The sequence below is a fragment of the Zootoca vivipara genome, chromosome 15 (assembly GCF_963506605.1).
Source record: "Zootoca vivipara chromosome 15, rZooViv1.1, whole genome shotgun sequence".
In the NCBI taxonomy this organism is placed as follows: Eukaryota; Metazoa; Chordata; class Lepidosauria; order Squamata; family Lacertidae; genus Zootoca; species Zootoca vivipara.
Window position 1 is genome coordinate 12,729,235 of NC_083290.1, and position 13,289 is coordinate 12,742,523.

The 13,289-nt window shown below is 43.9% G+C and overlaps 1 protein-coding gene across 11 annotated transcripts in view; it reads right to left on the bottom strand.

Moving 5' to 3' along the window:
• Positions 1-13,289, bottom strand: part of CUX1 (cut like homeobox 1) — a 264,706-nt gene that overhangs the window by 51,471 nt on the left and 199,946 nt on the right. The gene's annotated exons all lie outside the window — the stretch shown is intronic.

Consider the following 13,289-nt stretch of genomic DNA (forward strand, 5'->3'; position numbering starts at 1 on the left):
CACAACCAACAATACAAATGAAAAACTTGCACCAGTGCAAGAATGTGGCATTTCACCTTCATAAAGTTGATGAAAAGATGCAAGGGAACCCCCAAACAATGCCACATTTCCCTTACTCCTCCTCAAGTGTATATATTCAGTTTGTCTCTGCCATTTCTGCCATTTCCCATTCTTTTTTGGTGATGAAACTAGCCAAAACTGAGCCAGAAATGGCACCTCTTTTGGGGGGGCTTTGCAAATGGAAGGAACAGGAGGGAGGCTTCACTTGTAGGGCTTCAGCTGGTTAGGGTGTGTATGTATTTATGTGCATTTTTCTGAGGAGGGGGCTCCATGGCTTTCATCAGATTCTCAGAGGGGGTCTATAAGCCAAAGAAGATTGAAAACCCCTGTCTTTGGAAGGAGAAGGCCTACGGGTATGAAGGAGACCAGGGTGGGTGGGGAGAAGGGAGGGTGGGCTTTTTACTTTAAAGCAAAGGAAGATCATGCGGGTGCTGCCACCTTGTGAAATGCCTGGAAAGAAGCAGGTTTTGAGATTTCTCTGCTTCACCCAATCTTCTTCACGCCAACAGAACTTATACTTGCTACAACTAAGGATTGAGTGACTTGAGAAGCAACACACAAACGAGATTTTTTTATTTATTTTAAAAAAACCTCTTCCCACCTCTGCAGGTGATGGGCTTCCTTGTCGGTGCTGAAGCCAAGTGGAATGATCAGGACTCAAGCAACACAAGCTGGTTTCTTAAAAGCTCCCTGTGTACCACTCCTTCCATTTCTATCTTCTTCAGGAATCTTATGGCTGTTGCTAACAGCAGTACATTAAAGGAGCCTTTAAAAAAACCCTCCGGCTTAACACCCGTGTGTGTGTGTGTGTGAGAGAGAGAGAGAGAGAGAGAGAGTGTTGCATGTTGCTAATTATGGTTTAATATTAATTATGGTTTAATATGACCTGGCAACTCCCCCCCCCCCCGGTTGCTTGCCCCAATTTTGCCTGCTTAGTGCTAATGCTGCTCTTCATCTGAGAGCCCTTGCTGTTGGACAAACCATGCATTTCTCTGCTTTTCCTCTATGATGCCCTGCATTTTCTGATAATTGGTGTTTGTGTGTGCGCATGCGCTACTTATGACTTGATTTGATTTGACATGATGTGATAAGTGCAGTGATAGCTGTTGCAGATTTTTATGTGGGCATACTCAGCAAAGAAGTGGATTGTACCCTCGATACTGTGATGCTTGAAGGAATATTATTATCTGAACCTGTTGGTAAAGGAGCTGCCTGTTTTTTTACTGGGATTTATTTCTGCCCTGGCAACAGCAGTGATCCCATGCATCATGTAGCTGGCTTAAAATAAGTTACTGTTGTATTGTGGAACCATCTTATTCAGTAATAAGAGAGGTTTGTCACCGATGAGCAAGGTGCACACTGTACATGGTTTTTCCTTTTATTTCTGAGGCTCATAGATCCTAATTATGCCCCCCCCCCGCTCAGATCTATATGAGGAAGCTGTGGATGACCAGGAGGGGTTGGTGGTGCACATATAAACCTTTATTATTATTATTATTATTAACTTTGAACAGGAACTTGAACACATTCCTGCTTACCCAGACATTGATGGCCGAAATATACCGTTCCTGGCAACCTTGAAATGGTTAGCTGTAAGGATCTGTGATTGTTTTAAATATTTTAAAGATGTTATGGATGTTTTAAAAATGCTTTAGGTTTGCTTTAAAACAGGCTCTTACTCTTAATTGAATTGTTTTGCCACTTTAGTGTTTATTGCCCAGGGCTCCTTTGGCAGGAACAGAAGTACAGAAATGTGAAAGATAAATAAAAATAATACAGAAAAGACGGAGTTGTAAGTTGCAAAATTAGTTATCCTGCACACCTCCCTTTGTGGCTCCGGGGCCACAATGCTAATAATGCATTTGCCACCATCAGCAGTGCTGGGAGGAGGGCTGCTTGGTGAGAGCAATATACAGTGGTACCTCGGGTTAAGAAGTTAATTCGTTCTGGAGGTCCGTTCTTAACCTGAAACTGTTCTTAACCTGAGGTACCACTTTAGCTAATGGGGCCTCCTGCTGCCGCGTGATTTCTGTTCTCATCCTGAAGCAAAGTTCTTAACCCGAGGTACTATTTCTGGGTTAGCGGAGTCTGTAACCTGAAGCGTTTGTAACCCGAAGTGTCTGTAACCCGAGGTACCACTGTATATGGGAAGGAAGGAATGTGGGAATGACACCCCCCCCCTTCACCAGAAAACTGCTTTTCCTCAGTGCAGGAAATCAGAGAAATTTGGCGTCAGGGACAGGGAGGGGCTCAGACACCCATGGTGGCTACATGGAAGTCCCCTAAGTGCCGCATCCAGCCTGCAGGTTGCTCAGATGTGCTGTATTACCAAAACTAAGATGAAATAACTCCCAGAATTCTGTCCACCCGCTCCGTCCCCCCCCCCCCCGCTGGTATGACTCTGTATTTTTATTCTTATTTTTGTTATTATTGCTGCCCAGTTTCTGACCTTCGATCAAGGTCAGGGCTGAAATGAAACTCTATGTTGCTTCTTAATGAACGATCTTTCGTCAGTAAACAAAAAGAGGTGTCAATATATTAACTTCTGACAGCAGAGCAAGAAAAGTGGCGTAGGAGTTGGGAAAGTAATTGCCAAAGGAATGTCTCATTAAGTAGCACAGACAAACAGTCTTGGTTTTGTTTTCTCCCTGTATGGCAAATAAAAAACCCAGCGAGTATTAACATTTCTTTCAAGAGCACAGAGCTGCCAGGACATACTGTCTGTCTCATTCTTGTGAAGAGCTTCACAAGAACTGTCCTCTTCCAGAAATGCACTTCTCATAAATTTGCACGATGCACATTCTCCAATATTTCGTGGGCAGAAATGGTGTGTCCCTGTAACCACCCTGTTCTCAGAGCAAAATGATCAATGCTTCACTTCTTTCCAAATTACTGCAAATTCCATTTACATTTTTTCTTGAAATGGACCCCTACTGTTTTTCTTTAAGTATTTAAATTTCACCATGAGTCTGGCTGAACTTACTGGTGGCAGAAGGGAAGCTGCCCACAGGTATTTTGCGATCATGTGTGTGCACTTCCCTGTTCTTGGAAGGAGTAGCAGTAAACTGGGATGGGAATCAGTGGCCTTCCATATGTTGTTGGCCTCTCAACACCCATCAGTACCAGCTAACACAGTCAGCAGCTTGAAATTAAAGAGGCCAGCACTGGGCCTGCAAGGGCCATTGGGTTTGATTTGTTTTGTGCTTTGGGAAGAGTCTCCCCCCCCCACATGAAAGCTTTAATGCCTATTAAGGCTGACATTCTAGCACATGCAATTATTACTAATCTATTGTGTTTTTAAAGGTATTTTTTTCAAAATATTTTCTGATTATCTAAACTTTTTTTTTTTTAAAAAAAGATTGCTAGACACCTTTGGTGCTTGTAGAAGAAGAGCAAGGTAAAAACTGTAATGAAATAAATAAGTAAAAGAGAATGGTCTCTGCTCCCTTCCCCAACCTTCAGGAAGGAAAGAAGGAAGGAATTTAAATACATGTGTCCATGCAAATGTGTGAAATGATCCTTACTCGAGAATGGGCTGTGTCCAACTAATATACAATGGTACCTCGACTTACGAAGGCGATCCGTTCCGCGGCGCTCTTCGTAAGTCGAATCCTTCGTAAGTAGAAGCGTCCATTTTGCGCAGGCGCAGACTGCGTGCGCGGCAAAAATACTTCCTGGTTTGCCGACTTCGGAAGTCGAAACATTTGGAAGTCGAGGCATTCGGAAGTCAAGGTACCACTGTACTACCTTGGCTATTTTACAGACAGGCACACCATACCTTTTGATGATAAATAAAACAAATATAAAAAGGACACAGGGTGGTAGAAGTTTGTCCCTGGCCTCCTTACTGAAGAAGCTCATGCTTGTGAAGTTAAACTCTTTCTGCCTAAGATTTGTCTGCCTCATGCATTTTCTTCAGGACAACCTTCCCTGATCATCTCGTTCCTAGGAGGTGCAAAAGTCCTTTCCAAACATTATGACATTGAGTTAGATAAAGTGAGTAGCACTGTAATAAATCAAAGCTATTTAATAAAAATTACTGAATCACTTTTTTTAAAAAAAGTATCAAATAATTGTATTTAGAAAAAGGTGTATTGGCATTCCCACAAAGGTCCTTTTCAACTCAAGTAATTGGATTTCTTACTTCATCTTTTTAAAAAACAGCTTATGAAAGATGCAAAGGAGACGCCCCTCTTTTCCTTTAAGCCACCGCAGTCCATATGTAATGTTTAAGGCAATAAGAATGTTAGAGATCTAATTTCTTTTCTCTGCCTAGCCTCAGGTCGCTGTGCAGCTGCATCCAAAGCCCAACAAATGTTATTTTTGTATTTGAAGCAGTGAACGAATGGCAGTGTAAATTTGCCCTGATTCACCCATGCGAGGGACCAATTTGGCAGATCATCCATCTTGTTCACTGTACACTGTCAGGGATGGCATGAATTTCGTACATGATAAACAGATTTCTCCTCAGATCTGTGTCCTTTAACCCACAGCAAGGTCAAAATGACGGCTGCCTGGTTAATAAAACTGCATGGTGCTGGTTCAAGCCCCCACTCTCTAATTTCGTCCCTGGTGCCAGCTTAAAGAAATTGCAAACTACAGCAGCTGTGAATTTTCCATGCAAATCTCGGACCACACAATGCAAACACCACACAGAAATAATACTGGTGTTGGATGGAAATAAAAGAAGAAATGATGGAGAACAATTTGGGAAGGAGGAGAAAGTCAAGTCAGGACTAAAGGAAAGTATTGCCTACCTTTTCCAACCTGCATGCACCCAAATCCGCTGTCAGCCCAAACTTTTGATTACTGGTGAAATGTTTATATTTTTTGCATTTGCTTTGTTTTTTTTTTCATGAATCAGAAACACACAAAAGGGTATGAGTTCTCTCTACCCCACCACAAGAAAAAAATTCATATATTCAGTATGTGATTTCTACAGCCTGCATTCGTAGGGGTCACTATGTGTTCTGGACAGTAGACTAGGGAAATTAAGGGAGAAGGGTGTAAGAGAAAGGATTGGAATATTTTGCCCCCCCCCCAAAAAAAAACCCCAAGCTGTTCAAAGATGGTCAGGCTCCTCACTAGGGATGGTGCTATCTAGCAGTTCAGGGTTGCTCAACCCTCCTTTCCATTTATAATATGAGCCCAAGGTGGCTTGTTTGAATAATTAAAACAATGGTTTTAAATAAAATAAAATAAAATAAAAATAAAATGCCCAGCCCAAAAAATACATGTTAAAAACAGTCCAGAGCAGCAGATAAAAAGCACCAAAAGTAAGATGGCCAGACACTACAAACAGGCTTAATACCTGCCAGAAAAATAATAATCTTCAAATTGTTGTTTCCTCTTGATTCAGAGGATCTCCCCATGGTACCCGACTTCCCTTGTCCTGCAGGAGCCAAAAGGTGCAGAGTAAGGTTAAGGCCCTTTACCAACCGGCCAGCTCCTCTGAGAAGAGGTAGGGGCTTTCTACACGACCTGTCATACATATGCTTTCCATCCTATTAAGGCGCTTGTACAGACAACAGCTGTCTCTGCAGGACCCTGGGAGCTCTCTAAGGTCCTGCAGGTAGTTTAACTGCCTTGAACTCCTACCTTGGCCTCTTGATGGGGCATAAAGATATGTATATGTATATACATATATCTATGGGCATAAAAAAGATAAATAGACAGTCCCATCAAGAGTGACCACAATCAATAATGTGGTGGCAAATGTAACTATTTTTGCCTGTGTTGGGAAGCGGTGCTATTTGGGGTAGTGAAATGCTTTGCCTCGTTTTAGGGTCTGGATTTATAGGTAGCTGTGGGTTAAACCACAGAGCCTAGGGCTTGCCGATCAGAAGGGCGGAGGTTCGAATCCCTGCGACGGGGTGAGTTCCCATGCTTGGTCCCAGCTCCTGCCAACCTAGCAGTTCGAAAGCACGTCAAAGTGCAAGTAGATAAATAGGTACCGCTCAAAGCAGGAAGGTAAACGGCGTTTCCATGCGCTGTTCTGGTTCGCCAGAAGCGGCTTTGTCATGCTGGCCACATGACCTGGAAGCTGTACGCCGGCTCCCTTGGCCAATAATGCGAGATGAGCGCCGCAACCCCAGAGTCGGTCACGACTGGACGAAATGGTCAGGGGTCCCTTTACCTTTAGGGCAGCAAAGTCTCCTCTCTGTACCTTGCACCTTTTAAACATACTCATTGTGGGGGCAGGAGGTCTTTGTGTGAGTGTTTGGTGTCTGTGGTGGCCATTCATCTCCCATAATGCCTCAGCCTGCGTGGAATTATGCTGCAGACCTTCCAGTCCTTAACTGCCCCCTTTCCCCCACCCCCTTTTAAAAAAGCGAGCTGAATGATTTTGCTCTCCAAAAGTTGAAATCCGTCTCCCCCAATCAGCAATCCACAAATGGTGTGAAGGGCATTTTGGCCTACCCTTTTCAAAACAATCCTGTCTGAACTTGCCTTTTGTGGAGCTGCTTGCTGACCTCCACTCTGCCAGGCTTTCTTTGGGAAATGTGTTGCTCTGAAGGGGCAAACCTGAACCAGCCAGCCTGCCCTCTTAGCGGGCTCATAAATAAAGTTGCTTTGCAGCACGATCAATCAATATTTATTGGTTTAGGTTAAAGGTTGTAACAAAGAAGGTGGTACACGAAATGACAAACTGTAAATCAGACAAAATGACAAATCCCAATACGTACACACAAACCTGTGAATCAAAGATTTGACTGGCTAATTTGATGCACTCTATGAATTCTGTCCCCACTGCAACTCTGTCCTCTGTCTCAAGCTCTCCTTTCCAAGGAGTCTGTATAAGCTTCTTTGTTCTCTGTTCCCAACTGAATTAATTTTCTTCTAAGCACATCCTAACCTTTCCCCATTCTATCCAAAATTATGCCAGGAGGTTCAATTGTACAGTTGGAAGGGGCTATGGGGGTCATCTAGTCCAACTCCCTGCAATGCAGGAATCTTTTGCCCAATGTGGGGCTTGAACCCACAACCCTGAGATTAAGAATCTCATGCTCTACTGAGTGAGCTATCCCAACATTCAATGACTGGGGCTCTGTAGGCAGTATTCTATATTCTGTGATGTCAGACGATGGCTCAGCGGGCTACTCAGCAAATTTAGTCAATCACCATATTAAAGAAGGTATTTTATTAACAAGGCCACTTTCTAGACAAGCTAGAAAGTCAAACCTTTCTTTGTTTATAGAAAATCCTTGGTGTAAATTGAGGAATCCCTTTCACAGCTATTTCTCAAGCAATTTTTATTATTTTATTTCCTAACGGGGGTTGGTTTCACCTTTGGTTAAAACAAATGACCGTAAAATGATCTAAGAGATCACTTGGAATGTACCTGGAAGTCGCACCCATCTGCAAGTAGTAGGCTAAAACCAGTTTAGCTGGCCTGATGGAAGTCATTCAGATTTCTCTCAGCAGTTTCGATTTCACGGGGCTCAGAAACTGCTTTGGATTTGGAAGACTTCTGAAATTCCCATGGCTAGTACTGTCTGAACACTTACCATGCATCCCTGTGATAAGGGATCAGCCAAAATATCGTACACAAAATACTGCAAGGAAACCAGGAGTTTCCAGGAGCCTTTCTTTCGAAAGGAACTGGTCCTAGAAAAAGTGACCCTGGATTTCCCACCATGTGGGGAACGGGGGGGGGGGTGTAGAACAATGCGCAAGATGAAAAGGAAGTGGAACACATGTGGACACGTTCATTCTCTCATTGCTTCTCAAATCACAGAAACACACCTCTTTCCTCAAAAATCCAACAACACCAGGCTCAAATATTTGAAAAGTGACACTGAAAATTCTATGATACTCGTGAACAAATAGAAGACATTTTCAACAGTGTGTGGAGGATTGATTCCGCAGTGCGCAAGCATGACAGAGGCTTTACATGATACATTTGCTCAGCACCTGTATCACTCAGCTCTCTGACAGGACAAAGAGCCAAATCCGGGGTGTGTGTGTGTGGCTGAAAAAAAGCAGCAGCAGAGAAGGTCCGATGGAGGGCTCTTTTGTGCAGCCGCAGCTTCCCTGATCTGAGCCTCTAGTAAGAAGGCAACACAGCTTAAAGTGACATTTTTTTTGCCTACAATAAACAGGGGTTCCAAGCAAGTTTGTGTTTAGAAGTAGTGAGGAAGCAGACTTCCAAGCAGACTAGCACCGCAATAGAGCATTCCTTAGAATGAGGCTGCGTGAAAAACAATGGAGGGAGTCGAAGTTCCAATAGCCATAGCTGGAGGGCCACTGGTTCTCCAGTTCAGTTCTAAACCAACCAATACAGTGGTACCTCGAGTTACGAATGCCTCAGGTTACAAACTCCACTAACCTGGAAGAGTTACCTTGAGTTGAGAACTTTGCCTCAGGATGAGAACGGAAATTGTGTGCCGGCGGTGCAGCAGCAGCAAAAGGCCCCATTAGCGAAAGCACGCCTCTACAGTCATACCTCAACATCCGAACGCTTAGACTTCCGAAGGTTTCGACTTCCAAAGTCGACAACCCCGGAAGTCTTTTCGCCGTGCGCGCCTGCCGTGCGCGGTTGGCACATGTACAGAAGCACAAAATCACACTTCGCGCATGCACCGACCGCACACTTCGACATCCGAAAACCTCGACTTATGAAGATGGCCGCGGAACAGATCGTCTTCGTAAGTCGAGGTACCACAGTAGCTAAGAACAGTTTCAGGCTAAGAACGGACCTCCAGAACGAATTAAGTTCGTAACTAGAGGAACCACTGTACTTAAATAGGGAACTACTGTGGATGGTGTGTGCCCAGGCCTCAGAAGAGAGCAGAGGTCTGTGCCATCCGCTCCTGAGGATTGGCAGGTAGCACGAGGTCAATGGATTGGCCAGGCTTGGCATAAACAATTGTCTGGTCAATGGACCTGCTGCACCTCAGGACCCTACTTGCAGATCAGGTGCCTTAAACTTGAAGGTCCCTAAACTGGGGGAGGCAACCCTTTCAGTTCAGGGTCTGGCATGACCACCTGCAATGGCTGTCTCACTCTGGTATGGGACAGCTTTTCTTCAAGGAGCAGCAGGAGGAGTCTAAAAACTCATCCTTACCTGCCAGCCAGAGACAAGGTATTGAACCCATGTATATAACCGTGTAGGAACAAGTGCAGGCCCCATGCACAAGAGACCACGGAAAGAAAGACAGAAAACAACAGCAAAGACAAAACCCACCCATACACATACAACTGGGGGGAATTGCTAAGGAAGGAAATGAGAAATACTACACTCTCCAGATAGCAAGCAGACAAAGGCCATGTTCAATCGGAAACTGGAGTGGACTGAAAAGCAGATTCACTATGATTTGCCAAGAAATGTCTACCATTGATCTGATCCACTATTTAAATTCCAGTGCACAGCCCTCGATCTCCAGTAATAATAACCCAAATTCCATTTAGTGTTCATTTGAGCAGTCAGGATAAAGTCATTTCTTATTATCTCCCCACTGTGTAAAAAACAGCTTGAAGGTAGGAAGTCAGCAAGCATTTCCACCAAAAAGTAATTATCGGGAGTGACATTTTTACTGCTGGCGTGCCATAAGGCGGACTGCGCAGTTGGAAGGACAAGCCGCTGAAGCAAAATGACAGGCCATGCCGTGACATTCCAGCAAAACCCAGACATTATTTTCCTGGCGGTTGGGTCTGATGTACCACTTCTCATTAAGTCCAGGGCCTGGGCTTCAGGTTCATGCCAAACTAGTCAAATCCAAAAGTTATGTATAAATTAATACCGGGGGGCGGGAAAGGACCAACCAGAGAGGGCAGGCAGCTGTTGTGAACTTCTGCTGGGAAAGGGTTCCCTGCTCTGGCCATGGCATCAAAAAGAAATCGGAAACACATGGCTGTGGAGCGTCTACCAAGGGCAGTTCAGGGTCTCTCTTTACCTTTTGATACACCTTTAGGGGGTGGGGAAGAAATCTGAGGATTGCCACAGCAGTGGTTTTCCAAGTTTCTCTTGAGAAAACCTTTTCCATATAGGCTGGGCTGTCAAGGGACCCCTGCATGGCTGCCATGGATTTTGGGGGCACACTTTAAGTCACACACTCATGCCACAGGTTAGGCCCACTGCCACTCTGTGTGAATAAAGAATGTTGGGGAAGATCAGGAGTCGAGGGCAAAAGTGTTGTCCAAGGTAGTTTCTCTGCTATTATTGATCTTTTTGCCGAAGAACCTCCATAGCCCCCCCACAACTGAGCTTGAAAACTGATCAAGAGGGACATGAGCTGCTCAAAGGGGCCAGTGATGGCAGTCTTGATGTCATCAGGATGAGACAGACTGCTAGACACAATAGCAACATCCAGTCAGGGATATTGCCTTCCCTTGTTAAGCCGGGATTCACAGGCAGACCATCCCCAAATCTACTCACTCAAGTGCAGAGGCCAGCACAACCAATAACTTTCCCATGTGCTATGCCAAGGTATATTTGTTTGGGTACATCTTTTGCTGCTCCATGTCTTAGGTGTCACTTAACGCAAGGTGCTATGAAACACAGCTATGTCTACCCCCTCCCTTCCCTAATGGTTTTCACAATATGGGCATTTTCCCATAAAGGTGCTCTGTTTTATTATTGCCCTGACCCAAACCCAAAGGATGGGGGACGATGACGACAAAATAAAAATGGAATGAATGAGATTCCATAATAGTGTGTAATGGAACAAGAGTCAATGATTTGCTTTTGATACCCTAATTCTGCTCTGTGGTAATGTAAACCCACTGCTTTTTATCCTTTCCGAGAGAACTTTCCCTAAGGATGTAAGAACAGCCCTGCTGAATGAACTGAAAGGCAATCTAGTCTAGCATCCAATTTTTTTATAGAGGCCAACTTGATGCCTTTAGAAAACCCCCAATCAGAGCACAAAAGTAGTTCTCATATTTTCTGTTCCCAAATGTACACTGTTTGTGACACAGAGGTTAGATCAATCCTCCTCCATGATTTTGTCTAATCCTCTTTTAACGTAATCTAAACTCAGAGGTCTTTGTCATGCGCCTTTGTCATGCACAATGAACCATCTAGCAAACTGAGAGGACCCCACTTTCTCTCTTTAAGTCAAGCTGCTGTAGTCCCATGAAGTGCAGTAAGACTTGAACTAGTATTCTGGATTACTTATTATTATTATTATTATTATTATTATTATTATTATTATTAAAGTTTTTTCCTTGTTCTATATTAATTTTATATTATTTCATTGTAATATTGAATTCATCTTATGTTTATTGAATTGTTTTTGCTTTATTTGAACTTTAGATACGCTTTGTGACAGATTCTGCCCCCTCCCCCAAATGTTACATACTTTGATAAGTTGTGACAGCCGTCGTGGTGTAATAGATTGAATGCTAAACTTGCTAAATCTCTTAGCCTAACCCACCTCGCAGGATTGTTGTGAGGATACACTGGGAGGAGATCCATGTACACTGCACTCCACAGAGAAGATAAAGGTACTTTCAAATGCCCATCAATTTAATTGGGTGATTCTGAGTTCCAACATTATTCCTTCCTGCTGTACAACTTAAAGTAATTATCACAGCATACCCATGCACAGATCTCGTCACACCCTATACTAAAACTAAGCTGAGGCTCAATAATAATAATAATAATAATAATAATAATAATAATTTATTATTTGTACCCCGCCCATCTGGCTGGGTTTCCCCAGCCACTCTGGGCAGCTTCTGGGTACTTCAAGAACGCTATCATGCCCACCCCACACAAAACCTTCTCCATGCTAAATAACACACCTGGTTCCTTCAACCTTTCCCCTCAGAACTACCGTAATTTTCCTTACCACTGGCCCTTTTCACTGTCATCCACCCAACCCGTACCAATTTGTCTAGTTATTTTTTACAGTGTGGCACCCAGAACTTGACCACGGAACTTCAGAGGAATGGACCACTTTCCTCTACCAAAGGCCACTGATGAAGTTGCCTTCTACATGGTCACACTACAAATCTATCTAGCCGAGTGGGAAAGCTGGCAAGAGCTTTCCAAGGTCTCAAGCACAAGCAGGGGCCTTCCCCAGCTCAGGAACCCAAGATCCTTCAACTAGAAATGCTGAGGACTAGAGGACTTCTGCAGACAAGGAGTTTCCCCCATTCAGACCCCCTACCTCTATTTTGGGAGGTTATTCTTTACAAGCTCCGGATTGCTGCCAAAAAGGCTGGTCCTTTTTCACTCTGTGAATATTTGCCTCCCTGCTTCCAAGAGCGAACAAGGCTCCTGCGAACCGCCCCAAAGTTATAATAAAAGCTATTAAGGTACATTATTTTACACATCCTCACATTTGTGCCATCCTGCTTTCCTTAATTTGTGATTAAAAAAAATTGTTGAGAGAGGGTACTTAAATGTAGGACAGTCAGTAAAAAGTAATTTATCATCTTCCCGCTTCGGTGGATGCGCTATCAGCCAACTCATTTTCCGCATTCATCATGCAATCAGCCTATTATTTGCATATTAATCAGGCAGTGGACCATGAACGAGCCGCATCCCAGCCAAATGCTGTACTCTCTCAGGAGGAAGACTCAGTAATTATCATACATCAGTGTTATGATGTGGTAATTGATTATAACATCTTTCTGTTGCCCCTGGGGAGTCCCAATGCTAACCCAGCCCTGGGCCTAAATCTCTCTCTCTCTCTCTCCCTCCCTCCCCCCCTCTCTCCCTCCATCTCCCCTTGCTCAGTGTTTCCCCTTCTCTTCTGCTCCCTTCCCTCCCCACTGCAATTAGTGCATTTTCAAGTTACTTTTCTCATTTTAAATAATCATAGGTTGAAGAGGTGGCAGGAAATCAATTCTGCCGGAACAGAAGATAAAAATATAGAGAGAAGATCACTGGGAAGTTCTCCTGGCCTGGGCAAATCTCGCCGAAACAAACAGGAGGCTTACGTAGGAGAACATCTTCAGAAGTTGCTGCTCCTCCTGTTCTTTATAAAGCGCCTACGTTTTTGTACGTGCTGCACAAAGCCGAAAAACAAACAAGCAGTCCCTGTCTTTCGCAGCCTTACATGTGTTTAATTGTGTCTAATTATAAACATGAAAGAAAGGGAAACGGCAACCATAAAGAACATTAAAGGGAATTCTGCTGGATGAGAACGAAGGTACTCTAGTCCAGCTTCTTATTTTCCACAGTGACCAAACAGATGTCTCCAGCGAGCTCCCCAGCAGAGCTTAAAGGCTGCTACTTATGGAAGCACGGCATGAAGGCAACTGGCATTCAGCACCAT